Genomic DNA, 20,709 nt, shown 5'->3' on the forward strand with positions numbered 1-20,709 from the left:
TTGCCAACCAAATCCTAGTCACCCCCCCAGGGTAGGAAAGGCACACTAGTGGGCGGGACCAGGCGGATGGAGAACACCCACCTAGGGGTCCAGGGAACCCGGGGCGGGAAAAAGCAGTAGAGCAGTTCAGTTGAGTCAGTTCAGTGAGTGGAGTGGAATGGAGCAGGAGGAGAGAGTGCAGCCTAAGAGCCTCGGGCCGGGTATTGGCTAGGTGGCTGACGGTGTTCCATGTCTGACAGGAGACGGGAAAATGGCAGCCGAAGACCCGAGGTGGACCGGGGCAGGGTTGGAGCCCGCCAGTACCGACACCAGAGACCCGATCCAGAAACTGTGCACAGAGGGGGTACTTAGACCCTGAAGCCAGGACCGGAACCAACGGCCTAGCTAATTAACCGATTGAGGGCAGGATTACAGGTCCTGTCACAACCAAAGTCCCAAAAGCAGACAACCACCCATGGAGAGGGATAGGGCATCCGCCAGGGCCCGGTAGATCACACGAGTCAGCGTCAGCGAGCACGGCTCCCAACAGAAGTACCGGGAATGGACTCCCGTGTTCCACACCGGGAAGTCCACCATTTCACAACACAGTGCAGAGGAAAGTGACACAGACTATCACCCCGGGTGAGGGACCAGAGTACACCCGGCCGCAGCGGCCGGCCACCAGCACCTTGGTTAACCATTGGACTTGTCTGATTTATTTAATCGTGAGTAAACTGAGACTCCCTGGTCTGGCCAGGCTCGCCAGCCCCTGCCAACACTGTCCCCTGCACCGAGTCACTGGCCCTGGGGCAACCATCCCTACCCACAGAGGGGTTAGCAACCAGCTGCCTTCCCATCGCCCCCGGGTGCCTCACAACAGCAGCGGTGGTGCCACACTTCACCACACACCGTGAGTGGCATCACAGACTGACTACGGCAAACCCGTACAAATACGTTCCCTTTCATTAGGAGTGTCCGCGTGACCCCCAGGTCCGGAGAATCCCTCGAGCCACACTGCGGATCCAGATCCGGGCAGCCCGGCTGCTACTGACGTGGGGGCGGCACATAGACAACACCTTTTAGGGTGCCCAAAAGCTGCCAAAACAGCTCAAATCATTTTACAGTGCAGCACTACTGTTTTGGCATAGACATCTGCTTCTTAGACTATTCACATAAGAAATATTGAGGGGGATGAATGACAGGTGAAGACCTGGTGCTCTGAGACACCTGCCACTACAGACAACACACAAATTAGAGACCTAACTTAAAGTTTCCACATTTCCAAAAAATTAGGGGCAGACACCAGGAAAAGTGGTATCAATTCCCCAGAGTACAAATGGCGCAGCATGGATGCATGGGACAGGGCCTGGAACAAGGCCTGGCATAGCATTTCTGGCTTAAACATTGATCAGTAACAGGTGGGTGAGTGACAGGTATAGGTCTGGTGCTCTGAGACCCGTGCCACCCGAAACAACACGGAACTTGGAGATCCAACTTGGAGTCTTAACATTTCAAAAAATTAGGGGCAGACACCAGGAAAAGTTGCATCAATTGCCCCAGAGTATCCATAGTACCTTTGTGCAGCAGTCAGGCATAGGCCATGCATGAGACAAGGTTTGGCTCAGAATTTACAGCTTTCAAATTAAGATAAAATTAAGAGGTAGGTGGGTGAGTGACTAGTGTAGACCTGCTGTGCTGGGAGTCCTCATACCTCATGAAACAGGTAAAATTGCTTTTCTGCTCAGTCACACTCAGGTGGCACCAAGATTAGCTTCATAGACTGTTATAGCTAGACTCATGTAAGGATAGTAAAAGAGGTAGATGTGTGAAAGGCAGCTTCATGCCTGCCTTCCAGTCTGGGAGCCCTACTTCTACAGGCAACACAAAACAAGGAGACCCAATCAGAATTATTCTGGGAATCTTACTGAATAAAAATGAAGGATACATCAAACATGAGTTGGAAATACCAAGGTCGTGGTAGAAGGGGGGAATAGTCATGGTGTTGTGATGTTGTATTGACGTTGCAGACATACCTGTGGATTAAACAGATGGGTTGTCAGATCAGCACTAGTGGTGACATTCGATGATGGTTATCATGGAATTACATTTATAGTATATTTCTGCTGAACACTTAAGGAGCCACACTTCCGTATACAAGCATAGACCTTAGGAAATCAAACATAAGTGGGAAATACCGAGGGAGTGGTGAAAGGGGAAATAGGCGTGGTCATTTAGTCGTAAATGGGGTAGGTGCTAATGTTACTGAAAGCTCTACTGAACAAACACCAGCTTTTCCTAACTATAGACAACTGTCAACTTCTGTTATAGGACGGGCTACTCGACTCTCTTTCATTGGAACCCGGCAGAGGGTTATGACTTGTAGATGAGAGCCAGAGAGAGCATGTGCTACAGGGCATTACAAGAGTTATATCAAGTGGCCTCTCCTCCCTTTCCTCCACCTCAACATCACACACAGTATAGTCCTCACAGGTGGCACCAGAATTACCCTTGTTTCCCCCACATCACAACTCAACTAACTGTGCAGAACCAAACATGAGTGAGTCTGCAGAGCTGTTCACATATTCTGTTCCATGGACATCAGAGGTCAGCTCCAAAGATAAACAGATTCAAGAGGAGAAATGCATCTGCACCCATGGCCAAAATCCTTGTCAGTTGGATCCAAACCTGGATGAAGTATGGTCCGAGCAGAATCTAGACCCTCATTACCAGACATTAACTCTTGCGAGTAGAGGTGATTATGATGAGCCTCAGATAGCGTGCAGGGCTATAAGGGTAAGAAGAGGAGAGTGACTCTTAGGGGCCCTTTGCACACTACAACATCGCAAGCCGATGCTGCGATGCCGTGCGCGATAGTCCCTGCCCCCGTCACAGCTGCGATATCATGGTGATAGCTGGCGTAGCAAACATTATCTCTACGCCAGCTTCACATGCACTCACCTTCCCTGCGACGTCGCTCTGGCCGGTGACCTGCCTCCTTATTAAGGGGACGGGTCATGCGACGCCATAGCGATGTCACACAGCAGGCGGCCAATAGAAGGGGAGGGGCGGAGATGAGCTGGACGTAAACATCCCGCCCACCTCCTTCCTTCCGCAGAGCCGGCTTGAGACGTGGTGACGCAGGTAGGAGATGTTCCTCGCTCCTGCGGCTTCTCACACAGTGATGTGTGCTGCCGCAGGAACAAGGAACAACATTGTACCTGTCTCTGCTGCCAAATAATGGAAATGCCGGACACTACACCGGTGATACGATAACGACGCTTTTGCGTTCGTTAATCGAATCAAAAAGGATTTACACACTACGATATCGACTGCAACGCCGGATGTGCGTCACTTTCGATTTGACCCCACCGACATCGCAGCTGCGATGTCGTAGTGTGCAAAGTGCCCCTTAGGGCGAGGAGTGGGACAACAGAAAGGATGATGATGAGGTTCTAGAACAAACACCCCTGACTACAGCCTTCATTCGCCAATTTTTTTTTTATTTTAAGTCTGCCTTAATTCATAGCAATGTCTCATGAGGTTCCCCAAAGGTGAATCTGAAAGACATAAAAAGAGAAAATTATTAACAAAATAAAGAGAAAAGACACTCTCAAGTCTTCAAATCCCCAAGGTTTGCAGGACAAACCTTTCCATCTACCACTTCTTCCCCTGCTTCTGCCTCCTCCACCTCCTCTAGGGCCTCTACTTGCACCCTCAACCTTTCCCTTAATGTAAAACATGTTCCAACAGTGCAGAGAGAATCCCCAACTTCCATACTGCGCAGCTAAGGCTCACTGCCATCAGGCAGTGTTACAATTAGAATGCATTGGGGAACGCAGTCACACAGGTGTAGAGTTGTGGACAGCTATCCAGGTCCACTTTAGGCTGCTTTACACGCTGTGACATCGCTAGCATTTGCTGGCGATGTCAAGCGCGATAGCACCCGCCCCTGTCGTACGGCCGATATGTGGTGATCGCTGCCGCAGCGAACATTATCACTACGGCGGCATCATGCGCACATACCTGCTCTGCGACGTCACTGTGACCGGCAAACCGCCTCCTTTCTAAGGGGGAGGTTCGTTCAGCGTTACAGCGACGTAACAGCAGCGTCACTGAACCTCCGCCCAATAGAAAAGGAGGGATGGAGATGAGCGGGACGTAACATCCCGCCCACCTCCTTCCTTCCTCATTGCAGGCGGCCACAGGTAAGGTGAGGTTCCTCGTTCCTGCGGTGTCACACATAGCGATGTGTGCTGCCGCAGGAACGACGAACAACATCGTACATGCAGCAGCAACGATAATTGAGAATAGGGGGCATGTCACCGATTAGCGATTTTGAACATTTTCAAAATCGCTCCTAGGTGTCATACGCAATGACATCGCCAACGCGGCTGGATGTGCGCCACAAATTCCGTGACCCCAACGACATCGCTTTAGCAATGTCGTAGCGTGTAAAGCGGCCTTTAGAGTAATGGCTGTCACCACTGAACCTGGAGTCAATGAAGGCCGGGTGCAATAACGGTGTGAACCTAATGGTGGCTCTATGGCCTACCAGTTAAACAGATGATATGCGATGTGCCAACACAGTGGAATTCCACTCTTCACATGTTGTTGCGACTGTTTCAGCAGTGATGAGCCCTGGTGAAGTATGTCATGACGCATAGCCTTGGCTTACGGAGTTCAGTTATGGGGTAAAACACGGTTGTGAAGTGTGTAAAGATGAAGGACCTCTAGACCCTTTTGCACAGTTTTAACATGGCTGCTAGGATGGTAAGCGCTGACGATGCTATATTTAGCATCCCTATTCTAGTCAACTACATGCTGGAGCACACTTTGAATAGTCTGCAGGAGGAGTTGGTGGTCCCAGAGGAAGAGGAGGAAGAAGAGGAGTATGTGGGAAGGATACCAATTTCTCTTTAGGTGCCGGACTTTCATTGCATAGGCAGGTGTCATGGGAGGGTGGAGTAGAGTGATCAAGGGGGCTCATGGTACCAGACAAACTGTTATTGAAGGTTCAGGAGCCAAGGAACTAATGGAGGAGGAGAAGGAGGAAGAGGTGATGTGCACATTAAAGTAAGGAGATGAAGAAGATATTAATCCCCTCTCTGTTGTCCGTGGTTGATGTGGGAGATAGAGGAAGCAAGCTTGAGTGTTACCTTGCCACAAACCCACCATGGACTTGGACCTCATGGAAGAGTCCGACACATGAGTACCTTCTTGCTGCACTATCAGCAACATGATGCTTGTATTTTTATGATTAGAAATACTGCACTGCTTGTGAAGACACAGCTCTGTCAAATGTCTGTCAGGGGTTAGTATTCTTAATTGGCCAAACCTGGATCCCTGTGGTGTGTTAACTCCTGTTTGTTGAGTTATTGTGTTCCCCAGGACTATCGGAGCCTTTCATTCTCTGAGAATGAGGATTTCTAAGTTAATGTAACTTCCCCCAGCCTCTCTGTCTACCTAACTCAGATGAGAATCCTACAAACTTAACTATGTGGATTTTGAATGCCAAACAATAAGTGCACAGCCTTATTCCATCAATCCTGTAAGACCACATACTCTGGAATGAGTGCCGTGGGAGATATAAAAAGGGACTGATTGAGTCACCAGGGGTTGTTGTTTGGCTACATGCTTTCAATCTAGGGGTTTTAATCTTAATTGGAAGTCCATTACCCAGCCTAGGCACTTCTGCGCAGAATCTGAAACTGGATTACATTGTGGAGGAGCACTGCCAAAGATTCTAAGATTCGGCTGGAAAAAATCCTAGTTGGGGATGATTCAGTTATCTGGCTATGGATTTTGCTGTGCTCTTGAAGCTTCCTACACTTGTCACTATCCTATTCTCGGTTGGTGCCTGTCAAAATCAGGGTTCTGCTGGTTGGTGGTAGTTGGCCATGGAAGCTCCAAAGGCACGAATAGTCTACTCCGTGATGAGCCAGCGGAAGGGTGACACTCTGTTGCCTGTTACATTATGTAATTTGCATGGTTTTGTGTTATATGCCTTTGACTGTTGGGGATCCAATAAAGTTTAATTATTGTGGTTCGGGCACCCTGTGTTGTCTGAGTAGTGTTCTGCCCATGGGTAAGGAGTTCAGGCTTTCAGTTGGAATGAGCCCTGGTCCATGCGGTCTTTCTAAAGGCTTGACACTAGTTAGATCAACGGAACGAGAGTAAATTTTGCCAGATGCTTCACCCCTGAAAAGGGATGCGTGCATATTGAAACAAGCTTGTACACAATCTTAAGAGTGTTTTTTGCCCAAAGCAGCAATGAGGCACACAGTGGGCATGGCAGTTCTAGACTTCAAACCCGGGAAGGTAGAGTTGTCATTGCAGAAACAGCAGCAGCAGCAGTTTAAGTGGCAGAAGCAATTTCTGTGAGTTGAGGCACATTTTTAAGACCATCCCGTGCACCAGCAGAGCAGAGTACAAGTCTGATACAAAATGAACAACTGGAGAGGATGGTGTTTGAGTATCTAGAGCTCAATATAGACCTTTTAACATTTTGGTCTTCAAAAATGTAAGAGTTTCCGGAGCTCGCTAGTCACATCTTGGAGGTTCTCTCAGAACACATCTTCAGCGCTGGTGGTGGTGTCCTAATGGATAAGCGCATCTGGATGTGCCCTGAAAGTGTAGACCGCCTAACTCTTTTATAAGAATAAACAGGTCATGGATCACCAATGACTTTTACACCCCAGTCGAAGACTGTGCAGCCTAGGCTATTGAGTAGTTTTCACTGTGCTGCATTGATTTTGCATAATTGCAGCCTGTGACACCTTTGCCGTGGCCTCTGTGGCTGGTGTTGTTACTGCTGATGATGTTACTAACAAGTGCCTTGATTGCTCAATAATAAAATGGTATGTCCATCCCTGTTACTTTTACATTTTATATATATATATATATATATATATATATATATATATATATATATATATATACAGTCAGGGCCAGAAATATTTGGACAGTGACACAAGTTTTGTTATTTTAGCTGTTTACAAAAACATGTTGAGAAATATATAGTATGGGCTGAAAGTGCACACTCCCAGCTGCAATATGAGAGTTTTCACATCCAAATCGGAGAAAGGGTTTAGGAATCATAGCTCTGTAATGCATAGCCTCCTCTTTTTCAAGGGACTAAAAGTAATTGGACAAGGGACTCTAAGGGCTGAAATGAACTCTGAAGGCGTCTCCCTCGTTAATCTGTAATCAATGAAGTAGTTAAAAGGTCTGGGGTTGATTACAGGTTTGTGGTTTTGCATTTGGAAGCTGTTGCTGTGACCAGACAACATGCGGTCTAAGGAACTCTCAATTGAGGTGAAGCAGAACATCCTGAGGCTGAAAAAAAAGAAAAAATCCATCAGAGAGATAGCAGACATGCTTGGAGTAGCAAAATCAACAGTCGGGTACATTCTGAGAAAACAGGAATTGACTGGTGAGCTTGGGAACTCAAAAAGGCCTGGGCATCCACGGATGACAACAGTGGTGGATGATCGCCGCATACTTTCTTTGGTGAAGAAGAACCCGTTCACAACATCAACTGAAGTCCAGAACACTCTCAGTGAAGTAGGTGTATCTGTCTCTAAGTCAACAGTAAAGAGAAGACTCCATGAAAGTAAATACAAAGGGTTCACATCTAGATGCAAACCATTCATCAATTCCAAAAATAGACAGGCCAGAGTTAAATTTGCTGAAAAACACCTCATGAAGCCAGCTCAGTTCTGGAAAAGTATTCTATAGACAGATGAGACAAAGATCAACCTGTACCAGAATGATGGGAAGAAAAAAGTTTGGAGAAGAAATTGAACGGCACATGATCCAAGGCACACCACATCCTCTGTAAAACATGGTGGAGGCAACGTGATGGCATGGGCATGCATGGCTTTCAATGGCACTGGGTCACTTGTGTTTATTGATGACATAACAGCAGACAAGAGTAGCCGGATGAATTCTGAAGTGCACAGGGATATACTTTCAGCCCAGATTCAGCCAAATGCCGCAAAGTTGATCGGACGGCGCTTCATAGTACAGATCGACAATGACCCCAAGCATACAGCCAAAGCTACCCAGGAGTTCATGAGTGCAAAAAAGTGGAACATTCTGAAATGGCCAAGTCAATCACCAGATCTTAACCCAATTGAGCATGCATTTCACTTGCTCAAATTCAGACTTAAGACGGAAAGACCCACAAACAAGCAAGACCTGAAGGCTGCGGCTGTAAAGGCCTGGCAAAGCATTAAGAAGGAGGAAACCCAGTGTTTGGTGATGTCCATGGGTTCCATACTTAAGGCAGTGATTGCCTCCAAAGGATTCGCAACAAAATATTGAAAATAAAAATATTTTGTTTGGGTTTGGTTTATTTGTCCAATTACTTTTGACCTCCTAAAATGTGGAGTGTTTGTAAAGAAATGTGTACAATTCCTACAATTTCTATCAGATATTTTTGTTCAAACCTTCAAATTAAATGTTACAATCTGCACTTGAATTCTGTTGTAGAGGTTTCATTTCAAATCCAATGTGGTGGCATGCAGAGCCCAACTCGCGAAAATTGTGTCACTGTCCAAATATTTCTGGACCTAACTGTATATATATATATATATATATATATATATATATATATATATATATATATATATATATACATATATATATATATATATATATATACATATATATATATATATATATATACGAAGCACCTAATATTCCTCCTATTCCTTTCTTTTGCTTCCTCCTGAGTCACAACAGGCCCAATTTTCGGTAAATGTAGAGTGAAAAGAGGTGTTAAAACATGGTCAATGCCAAATCACAGGCCAAATGTACACTCAAAAGTGACTCCCTCTGCCTCATTACAGTGAATTTTTCATTGAGAATTTTGTTTGAATCACGTTTGTTAGACATTTATTATTATTATTTGTAATCTCGGTTGTAAGCGCTCAGCGTAAAGCATGAGCTGCGCCAAGAAAAATCCAAATATAGTGTGTGGTGTCACAGCCAGAGACATGATGAAAACAGTATATACAACATATATATAACATAATATATATAACAGAATAACTGTAACTGTCTCCCCATAACCAGATTTATGCATTCATAGCATTCTGGGAAAAGGGGTGTGGGTTAAACTAGTGGTGACTGGCCCTGGTAGATAATCCAGATAAATTAATGCAAAACAAAATGTCTGTGGACATTCAAAGAATGATCTGTTGTTGATATAAATATTAAAACTGTATACAGTGGGTTTTCAGCATTACAACAAGTCTAATAGACAGCGTATCCTGAAGGACAAAAAGGAAAAGAATTTTCAAACTTTTTTTCTTTATTACAAAAATATATTGCTTGGAATGTTACAGTTTTTAAGGGAGGAGGTGTCCACCTGTCGGGATTTCTTTTTTATTAAATGCATGCATTCCAGCCTAAAAATCATTTTTTGTTACAGTTTTATCAAATATTTTGCATGGATTTTTTAAAGCCTTTGTGTTGATGGCAGCAGAATAAGTTATTTGAGAATCTTTCAGTGAGCTTGTTCTGACAGACCCATGAAAGTTTGAGAAATTATTTTTCTGAGCTCCCCTCTCAAAGTTGGAAGGTATAGGGAAACAAAAGGCCTGTGAAAGCGAAACAGCAAAATATTTAATGAAACTCATTTGCAATAATTTTTAGCCCCAAATGCAACCCCCCCCCCCAAAAATGAAATAGTTGGATATCATTTTGGTTATGATCAGACCTGTATTAATAAATGGTCATGCAGCAGACATTGCATCAGCACATCTGCCAGGTCTCAGGACGATCAACAGGTAAAATTCGTATCGCCTGCCAGTCATCCAATCCAACTGGATTGTGCATGATCTGCATCTGCTGACAACTCCTTTAAAAGGGAAGGGGCCTTAAACAACAACAAAAAAACAATTAAAAATTGCACAGGTGTTTTAATTTAAAAATAAATGAAACACTATTTTGATTATGAAATGGCAATTTTTTACTGGACCACAGATTTTGCAATCTCTATTTAAATGATGAAATGTGAATTTTTGTCTGGACCACAGATTTTGCAGTCTCTATTTTGATGATGAAATGGCAGTTTGGTGCTCAGCTACATAATTTACAATCAATGATTCAAAGTTGATTTGTCGCACGCAACTTTCCCAACACTACACCCCCTTGCACTTCTCTATTCTACACTATCGCACTCCTATCAATCTGAACCAGGTAAATTTAAACCACCCAGTTAACTATTTGTCTAGCAACAGTGTTGTGGATGTTTTCTGTGCCCTGATTGGCTGCCAGAAAATACACACATAAAGTTAAGGAGAAAAAAAAAATATTCTGCCGCTCCTCTGACCCCTCCCCTCCACCTCCAATCATCAAACATGTCCCCCTGCTCATCATACAGCATCACTATCCTAGCAATAGTTATAATAAGATAGAAAAAAAGCATTAGTGTAGCCACAAACAATTACCAAAGAAATAGATCTTTGCCGATTTTGGAGAAAAATGTTTGGAAATCTGATCCCGACCAGAACAATCGAAGGCTCGTGCCAACTTTGAGATTGTTCAACCTTTTTCAAACAACCTTGCTCATCTTTACATATGTTGCTGAAGAATAAGGCTAAGGAATAATGTAGGTACCTTAATGGGCTGCAGCACAATACTAGCATTAGGCATTCATTCTGATATCTGAAATCGAACTGCATCCATGCATAAATGTATTTCCAAATGAACATGTCTTAAATTCAATGTTTATTTGACTTTTCTTTTCCTACTTATTTTAAAGTAGTTTTCTATTTCTGAATTTTAAAAAAATGCTATGCAATGAAAAAGAAAAGAAATAAACCACTTCTTATCATTCACTTGTCGCTTTTTACTAGTGCTGCTCAGGTTATTTTGTTGTTCTCTGCACTTACTTTCTCAGTTGGATGGTAATTTGACCACTTCAGCCAATTCATTATCCCAGTGGTGCCCAGCCCATGACCTCTGTGTCATCCGGTTCCAAAGGACATTGCTCACAATAAAGCAGTTAATAGTGTTGGATGTGGTCAAAGATATCCAATTCTATGCCTTTATGTGACTCTTCCAGTCTCTCTGTACCTCTGTTGCAACCTGCTGATGACAATCTTAGCTCATTGGTCACTTTCATCTGATAGCATCCTGCTTGAAGCCTCACAACGGTGAGTTACTGTTTATCATCTGTTATGTGTTGTCTTGGACTCACAATGTCAAAATATGAACAGCATGATGACTGTTTGAATACCATTTCTAATTGAACCCTGAAATTTATTGTTTGATTCATGGATCAAACACCTGTTATGAATTTTGCCATAAAGCTTCTTGTTAGAGAACAGCAAGTAGTGCAAAAAGTACTGAAATATTGAACAGTTAGACATGTGTATGTATAAGATCATTGAACGCTACATTAAGTTCACCTGAACAAGTTGGAAGGCATTTTATGACAATCCTGACATTTCACCAGAAAGCCAATATCCCTAACTTTTTGTGAGTAGTGCATATATACTGTATAGATAAACACACATACACTATATATATATATATATATATATATATATATACACATATATGTCTGAACACACAGCCATTAATGGTTAAACAAATCCATTAGGTTTATATCTTTAATTGAAAAGAAGGCAATGGGGAACAGTTAGAACCACCTGATCATGAGCACACACATAGAAAACAAGGAGAATTGTGGAGTTAAGGGGCTAAAAAATTGTAATTGTATTGATATACAAAGTTAAAAAATATCACAAAGAATAGAGAACAAATAACTGAAGCAGTACAATACAATTCTAGCCATATACAGAGAGCATGAACAGTTATTGCAGGTACAAGAATAAAGGGCATATAATCAATATCCACATACATATCAATACAATAGACACAATGGTCAAGCATTCAGTCAGATGGTGCGGAAAAAATCTATGGACACAATTTGCCATTCAGAGATTCATCACATCATTTAGAAAGGTGCAAAGTTAAAGGCAAGAACTGGAGAGAACCTAAGAGAGAACCCTGATGTGCATTTTGCGAATTCACACAAACTCTGGAGGGAAATCAATTTGAAACAGTGACCTTTTGCTTAGGAATCAATCTAATAACACACTGATCTATTAGGGGATGTGAGAACAGGTTGTAATTTGTAATATACAGCAAGAGAAAGATTTTTCCCCCACCAGGAGCAAAACAGTAACAATGCAGTGGTATGACAAGAATCTGCATAACTAATCACATGCTAAGTAGTTGCAAGTCAAATTTATACATGAGACATCCAAGATGATTGTCTATATAATGAACGTAGTCTCATGCTGAAAGCTGTAGCAGAGGGTGAGATATGGTATCTGAAAGTTAAAAATTCAAAACATTGCTACCATAGGGTTGTCAGTATATATACACAGCTTGGGAAATAATGAAAGAAATATTGAGTACGTCACTAATTTTGTAAGTAAATATATTTCTAAAAGTGCTATTGACTAGAGATGAGCGAACCGGTCCCGGTTCGGCTCGAGGTCGGTTCGCCGAACGGACCTCCCGTTCGAGTTCGGCTCGTCGAACGTTCGACGAACCGAACTCGAGCCAATAGGAAACAATGGCAGGCAATCACAAACACAGAAAAACACCTAGAAAACACCCTCAAAGGTGTCCAAAAGGTCACAAACAACTCACAACACATGGGAAAGTGACAAGGACATATACTCATGTGAAAACAAAACAGCTGGACAAGGAAAAAGAGGAGGACACACAGATATATGAGTATATGCAAGGAAACATCGATTCCATTATTGTGCAACTTGAGCCCTGCTCATTTTAGGCTTCCAATCTTGATAAATTGCCTGAGCTCGCCACGTACGTCTTGGGGATCTTGTCGTGTCCTGCAGCCAGCGTTCTCTCGGAACCTGTCTTCAGTGCTGCTGGGGGTCTGCTGGCAGATAAGCACACGTGTCTGTCCACTGACAATGTGGACATGGCTCTCAGAGGACTTTTCTTCCCCTGGGTCATCAACTGATGTCAGTCAAGAGGGGTGTGTGTGGCCCATTTAGTGGAAACGAGGGAGACTGTGGTTGGAGTCCCCTCGCTGTGTTTCTAAAAGACCCAAAATGAACAAATCATGGCTCTCAGAGGACTTTTCTTCCCCTGGGTCAGCCAGGGGACGGGAAAGGCACGCGTATTTTTGAGAGTGCTTCATGCAAAGCATCTTTTTCTTTTTCAAAAGGGGGCTCAACCCATGCCAGTCAAGTGGGGTGTGTGTGGCCCAGTTAGTGGAAACGAGGGAGACTGTGGTTGGAGTCCCCTCGCTGTGTTTCTAAAAGAGCCAAAATGAACAAATCATGGCTCTCAGAGGACTTTTCTTCCCCTGGGTCAGCCAGGGGACGGGAAAGGCACGTGTATTTTTGAGAGTGCTTCATGCAAAGCATCTTTTTCTTTTTCAAAAGGGGGGGTCAACCGATGCCAGTCAAGTGGGGTGTGTGTGGCCCAGTTAGTGGCAACGAGGGAGACTGTGGTTGGAGTCCCCTCGCTGTGTCTCTAAAAGAACCAAGATGAACAAGTCATGGCTCTCAGAGGACTTTTCTTCCCCTGGGTCAGCCAGGGGACGGGAAAGGCACGTGTATTTTTGAGAGTGCTTCATGCAAAGCATCTTTTTCTTTTTCAAAAGGGGGCTCAACCCATGCCAGTCAAGTGGGGTGTGTGTCGCCCAGTTAGTGGAAACGAGGGAGACTGTGGTTGGAGTCCCCTCGCTGTGTTTCTAAAAGACCCAAAATGAACAAATCATGGCTCTCAGAGGACTTTTCTTCCCCTGGGTCAGCCAGGGGACGGGAAAGGCACGTGTATTTTTGAGAGTGCTTCATGCAAAGCATCTTTTTCTTTTTCAAAAGGGGGCTCAACCCATGCCAGTCAAGTGGGGTGTGTGTGGCCCAGTTAGTGGAAACGAGGGAGACTGTGGTTGGAGTCCCCTCGCTGTGTTTCTAAAAGACCCAAAATGAACAAATCATGGCTCTCAGAGGACTTTTCTTCCCCTGGGTCAGCCAGGGGACGGGAAAGGCACGTGTATTTTTGAGAGTGCTTCATGCAAAGCATCTTTTTCTTTTTCAAAAGGGGCTCAACCCATGCCAGTCAAGTGGGGTGTGTGTGACCCAGTTAGTGGAAACGAGGGAGACTGTGGTTGGAGTCCCCTCGCTGTGTTTCTAAAAGACCCAAAATGAACAAATCATGGCTCTCAGAGGACTTTTCTTCCCCTGGGTCAGCCAGGGGACGTGAAAGGCACGTGTATTTTTGAGAGTGCTTCATGCAAAGCATCTTTTTCTTTTTCAAAAGGGGGGGTCAACCGATGCCAGTCAAGTGGAGTGTGTGTGGCCCAGTTAGTGGCAACGAGGGAGACTGTGGTTGGAGTCCCCTCGCTGTGTCTCTAAAAGAACCAAGATGAACAAGTCATGGCTCTCAGAGGACTTTTCTTCCCCTGGGTCAGCCAGGGGACGGGAAAGGCACGTGTATTTTTGAGAGTGCTTCATGCAAAGCATCTTTTTCTTTTTCAAAAGGGGGCTCAACCCATGCCAGTCAAGTGGGGTGTGTGTGGCCCAGTTAGTGGAAACGAGGGAGACTGTGGTTGGAGTCCCCTCGCTGTGTTTCTAAAAGACCCAAAATGAACAAATCATGGCTCTCAGAGGACTTTTCTTCCCCTGGGTCAGCCAGGGGACGGGAAAGGCACGTGTATTTTTGAGAGTGCTTCATGCAAAGCACCTTTTTCTTTTTCAAAAGGGGGCTCAACCCATGCCAGTCAAGTGGGGTGTGTGTGGCCCAGTTAGTGGAAACGAGGGAGACTGTGGTTGGAGTCCCCTCGCTGTGTTTCTAAAAGACCCAAAATGAACAAATCATGGCTCTCAGAGGACTTTTCTTCCCCTGGGTCAGCCAGGGGACGGGAAAGGCACGTGTATTTTTGAGAGTGCTTCATGCAAAGCATCTTTTTCTTTTTCAAAAGGGGGGGTCAACCGATGCCAGTCAAGTGGGGTGTGTGTGGCCCAGTTAGTGGCAACGAGGGAGACTGTGGTTGGAGTCCCCTCGCTGTGTCTCTAAAAGAACCAAGATGAACAAGTCATGGCTCTCAGAGGACTTTTCTTCCCCTGGGTCAGCCAGGGGACGGGAAAGGCACGTGTATTTTTGAGAGTGCTTCATGCAAAGCATCTTTTTCTTTTTCAAAAGGGGGCTCAACCCATGCCAGTCAAGTGGGGTGTGTGTGGCCCAGTTAGTGGAAACGAGGGAGACTGTGGTTGGAGTCCCCTCGCTGTGTTTCTAAAAGACCCAAAATGAACAAATCATGGCTCTCAGAGGACTTTTCTTCCCCTGGGTCAGCCAGGGGACGGGAAAGGCACGTGTATTTTTGAGAGTGCTTCATTCAAAGCATCTTTTTCTTTTTCAAAAGGGGGCTCAACCCATGCCAGTCAAGTGGGGTGTGTGTGGCCCAGTTAGTGGAAACGAGGGAGACTGTGGTTGGAGTCCCCTCGCTGTGTTTCTAAAAGACCCAAAATGAACAAATCATGGCTCTCAGAGGACTTTTCTTCCCCTGGGTCAGCCAGGGGACGGGAAAGGCACGTGTATTTTTGAGAGTGCTTCATGCAAAGCATCTTTTTCTTTTTCAAAATGGGGCTCAACCCATGCCAGTCAAGTGGGGTGTGTGTGGCCCAGTTAGTGGAAACGAGGGAGACTGTGGTTGGAGTCCCCTCGCTGTGTTTCTAAAAGACCCAAAATGAACAAATCATGGCTCTCAGAGGACTTTTCTTCCCCTAGGTCAGCCAGGGGACGGGAAAGGCACGTGTATTTTTGAGAGTGCTTCATGCAAAGCATCTTTTTCTTTTTCAAAAGGGGGGGTCAACCGATGCCAGTCAAGTGGGGTGTGTGTGGCCCAGTTAGTGGAAACGAGGGAGACTGTGGTTGGAGTCCCCTCGCTGTGTCTCTAAAAGAACCAAGATGAACAAGTCATGGCTCTCAGAGGACTTTTCTTCCCCTGGGTCAGCCAGGGGACGGGAAAGGCACGTGTATTTTTGAGAGTGCTTCATGCAAAGCATCTTTTTCTTTTTCAAAAGGGGGCTCAACCCATGCCAGTCAAGTGGGGTGTGTGTGGCCCAGTTAGTGGAAACGAGGGAGACTGTGGTTGGAGTCCCCTCGCTGTGTTTCTAAAAGACCCAAAATGAACAAATCATGGCTCTCAGAGGACTTTTCTTCCCCTGGGTCAGCCAGGGGACGGGAAAGGCACGTGTATTTTTGAGAGTGCTTCATGCAAAGCATCTTTTTCTTTTTCAAAAGGGGGCTCAACCCATGCCAGTCAAGTGGGGTGTGTGTGACCCAGTTAGTGGAAACGAGGGAGACTGTGGTTGGAGTCCCCTCGCTGTGTTTCTAAAAGACCCAAAATGAACAAATCATGGCTCTCAGAGGACTTTTCTTCCCCTGGGTCAGCCAGGGGACAGGAAAGGCACGTGTATTTTTGAGAGTGCTTCATGCAAAGCATCTTTTTCTTTTTCAAAAGGGGGGGTCAACCGATGCCAGTCAAGTGGAGTGTGTGTGGCCCAGTTAGTGGCAACGAGGGAGACTGTGGTTGGAGTCCCCTCGCTGTGTCTCTAAAAGAACCAAGATGAACAAGTCATGGCTCTCAGAGGACTTTTCTTCCCCTGGGTCAGCCAGGGGACGGGAAAGGCACGTGTATTTTTGAGAGTGCTTCATGCAAAGCATCTTTTTCTTTTTCAAAAGGGGGCTCAACCCATGCCAGTCAAGTGGGGTGTGTGTGGCCCAGTTAGTGGAAACGAGGGAGACTGTGGTTGGAGTCCCCTCGCTGTGTTTCTAAAAGACCCAAAATGAACAAATCATGGCTCTCAGAGGACTTTTCTTCCCCTGGGTCAGCCAGGGGACGGGAAAGGCACGTGTATTTTTGAGAGTGCTTCATTCAAAGCATCTTTTTCTTTTTCAAAAGGGGGCTCAACCCATGCCAGTCAAGTGGGGTGTGTGTGGCCCAGTTAGTGGAAACGAGGGAGACTGTGGTTGGAGTCCCCTCGCTGTGTTTCTAAAAGACCCAAAATGAACAAATCATGGCTCTCAGAGGACTTTTCTTCCCCTGGGTCAGCCAGGGGACGGGAAAGGCACGTGTATTTTTGAGAGTGCTTCATGCAAAGCATCTTTTTCTTTTTCAAAAGGGGGCTCAACCCATGCCAGTCAAGTGGGGTGTGTGTGGCCCAGTTAGTGGAAACGAGGGAGACTGTGGTTGGAGTCCCCTCGCTGTGTTTCTAAAAGACCCAAAATGAACAAATCATGGCTCTCAGAGGACTTTTCTTCCCCTGGGTCAGCCAGGGGACGGGAAAGGCACGTGTATTTTTGAGAGTGCTTCATGCAAAGCATCTTTTTCTTTTTCAAAAGGGGGGGTCAACCGATGCCAGTCAAGTGGGGTGTGTGTGGCCCAGTTAGTGGAAACGAGGGAGACTGTGGTTGGAGTCCCCTCGCTGTGTCTCTAAAAGAACCAAGATGAACAAGTCATGGCTCTCAGAGGACTTTTCTTCCCCTGGGTCAGCCAGGGGACGGGAAAGGCACGTGTATTTTTGAGAGTGCTTCATGCAAAGCATCTTTTTCTTTTTCAAAAGGGGGCTCAACCCATGCCAGTCAAGTGGGGTGTGTGTGGCCCAGTTAGTGGAAACGAGGGAGACTGTGGTTGGAGTCCCCTCGCTGTGTTTCTAAAAGACCCAAAATGAACAAATCATGGCTCTCAGAGGACTTTTCTTCCCCTGGGTCAGCCAGGGGACGTGAAAGGCACGTGTATTTTTGAGAGTGCTTCATGCAAAGCATCTTTTTCTTTTTCAAAAGGGGGCTCAACCCATGCCAGTCAAGTAAGGTGTGTGTGGCCCAGTTAGTGGAAACGAGTAAGACTGTGGTTGGAGTCCCCTCGCTGTGTTTCTAAAAGACCCAAAATGAACAAATCATGGCTCTCAGAGGACTTTTCTTCCCCTGGGTCAGCCAGGGGACGGGAAAGGCACGTGTATTTTTGAGAGTGCTTCATGCAAAGCATCTCTTTCTTTTTCAAAAGGGGGCTCAACCCATGCCAGTCAAGTGGGGTGTGTGTGGCCCAGTTAGTGGAAACGAGGGAGACTGTGGTTGGAGTCCCCTCGCTGTGTCTCTAAAAGAACCAAGATGAACAAGTCATGGCTCTCAGAGGACTTTTCTTCCCCTGGGTCAGCCAGGAGACGGGAAAGGCACGCATATTTTTGAGAGTGCTTCATGCAAAGCATCTTTTTCATTTTGAAAAGGGGCATCAACTGATGTCATTCAAGAGGGGTGTGTGTGGCCCATTTAGTGGCAACGAGGGAGACTGTGGTTGGAGTCCCCTCGCTGTGTCTCTAAAAGAACCAAGATGAACAAGTCATGGCTCTCAGAGGACTTTTCTTCCCCTGGGTCAGCCAGGGGACGGGAAAGGCACGTGTATTTTTGAGAGTGCTTCATGCAAAGCATCTTTTTCTTTTTCAAAAGGGGGCTCAACCCATGCCAGTCAAGTGGGGTGTGTGTGGCCCAGTTAGTGGAAACGAGGGAGACTGTGGTTGGAGTCCCCTCGCTGTGTCTCTAAAAGAACCAAGATGAACAAGTCATGGCTCTCAGAGGACTTTTCTTCCCCTGGGTCAGCCAGGGGACGGGAAAGGCACGCGTATTTTTGAGAGTGCTTCATGCAAAGCATCTTTTTCATTTTGAAAAGGGGCATCAACTGATGTCATTCAAGAGGGGTGTGTGTGGCCCATTTAGTGGCAACGAGGGAGACTGTGGTTGGAGTCCCCTCGCTGTGTCTCTAAAAGAACCAAGATGAACAAGTCATGGCTCTCAGAGGACTTTTCTTCCCCTGGGTCAGCCAGGGGACGGGAAAGGCACGTGTATTTTTGAGAGTGCTTCATGCAAAGCATCTTTTTCTTTTTCAAAAGGGGGCTCAACCCATGCCAGTCAAGTGGGGTGTGTGTGGCCCAGTTAGTGGAAACGAGGGAGACTGTGGTTGGAGTCCCCTCGCTGTGTCTCTAAAAGAACCAAGATGAACAAGTCATGGCTCTCAGAGGACTTTTCTTCCCCTGGGTCAGCCAGGGGACGGGAAAGGCACGCGTATTTTTGAGAGTGCTTCATGCAAAGCATCTTTTTCATTTTGAAAAGGGGCATCAACTGATGTCATTCAAGAGGGGTGTGTGTGGCCCATTTAGTGGCAACGAGGGAGACTGTGGTTGGAGTCCCCTCGCTGTGTTTTACATGCTTTTAGAAGGGCATGACATGGCTTGGAGGTTGACTTTCATCATCTGCAAACTGTTGGCTACCAAAATGCTGCCTTTCCAACAACTGTGGTTATAGACAATGAGGAACATACTGATGAAGATGAGACGCAGATACCCGATTGGGATGACAACTTAAATATTCGGTCAGGGCAAGAAGAGGCTCGGTCTGAGGGGGAGGGGAGTGCAAACACAACAATTGATGATGAAGTCCTAGATCACACCTACTGTCAACCCACAGTCAGACACTCAAGGAGGTCAACAGAGGCGGTGGAGGAGGATGCAACCGACGTCGAAGTAACCTTGCGCCTTCCTGGACACAGTCGGAGCACTGGTAGCACGTCTACAACTGCATCCTCAGCCACCACTCTGCCTCTGAGCATTATTCGGGGTGGATCAACAGGTCGCATGGCCTCTAAGCCTTGCCTAGCCTGGTCCTTTTTTGACATAAAAAAAGATCGCCCTAATTATGTGATCTGTAACATTTGGCATGGTTATCTTAGTAGAGGTCAAAACCTCAGCAGTTTGACAACTTCTTCCATGAATCGTCACATGAATAAATATCATATGGCCTGGTGGGAAGCTCACCGTGCTGCAATGCGGCCTAGCGGAGCCAACCATCCACCGCCTGCCCCTTCCAGTGCATCCGCGCGCTCGTCATCTTCTAGGACTGTGGGGACAGCTGTCACACCTGTTTTTCCACCCACAACTTCCACCACTGTAACCGCAACAGGCAGTTTACTTGTTAGGTCGTCAGTTGGTTTGGAAGGGGAAACAAGTGATTGTGTACAGCTCTCTCAAACATCGATAGCACCAACGTTGGATGAAGGCAACATCATGTCTCCGCCTGCACTTTCCTCACAAACCTGCATTTTTCCAGGGACACCCTACTGAACACCGTCTACACACAGCAGCCAGATCTCTGTCCCTCAGATGTGGTCAAATAAAAGGCCACTTACTGCGACCCATGACAAAGCTAAGAGGTTGACTCTATCCCTCTGTAAGCTGTTGGCTACCGAAATGCTGCCTTTCCGCCTAGTGGACACACAGGATTTTAGAGACCTTATGTCTGTCGCTGTGCCCCAGTACCAGATGCCTAGTCGCCACTACTTCTCTAAGAAAGGTGTGCCCGCGCTACACCAGCATGTCACACACAACATCACCGCTTCCTTGAGAAACTCTGTGTGTGAACGGGTGCATTTCACCACCGATACTTTGACCAGTAAGCATGGACAGGGACGTTACATGTCGCTGACTGGCCACTGGGTAACTATGGTGATAGATGGTGAAGGGTCTGCTGCACAAGTCTTGCCGTCCCCACGACTTGTGTGTCAATCCTCTGTCTGTCCAAGTTCCGCCACTGCTTCTGCATCCTCCACCTCATCTGGATCCTCCACCTCCGCCCCAAGCCTGCCTGGTCAGGCCACCAGCGTTCTCACTGCACAGAAGG

Source organism: Anomaloglossus baeobatrachus, chromosome 2 (assembly GCF_048569485.1).
Source record: "Anomaloglossus baeobatrachus isolate aAnoBae1 chromosome 2, aAnoBae1.hap1, whole genome shotgun sequence".
Classification (NCBI taxonomy): domain Eukaryota; kingdom Metazoa; phylum Chordata; class Amphibia; order Anura; family Aromobatidae; genus Anomaloglossus; species Anomaloglossus baeobatrachus.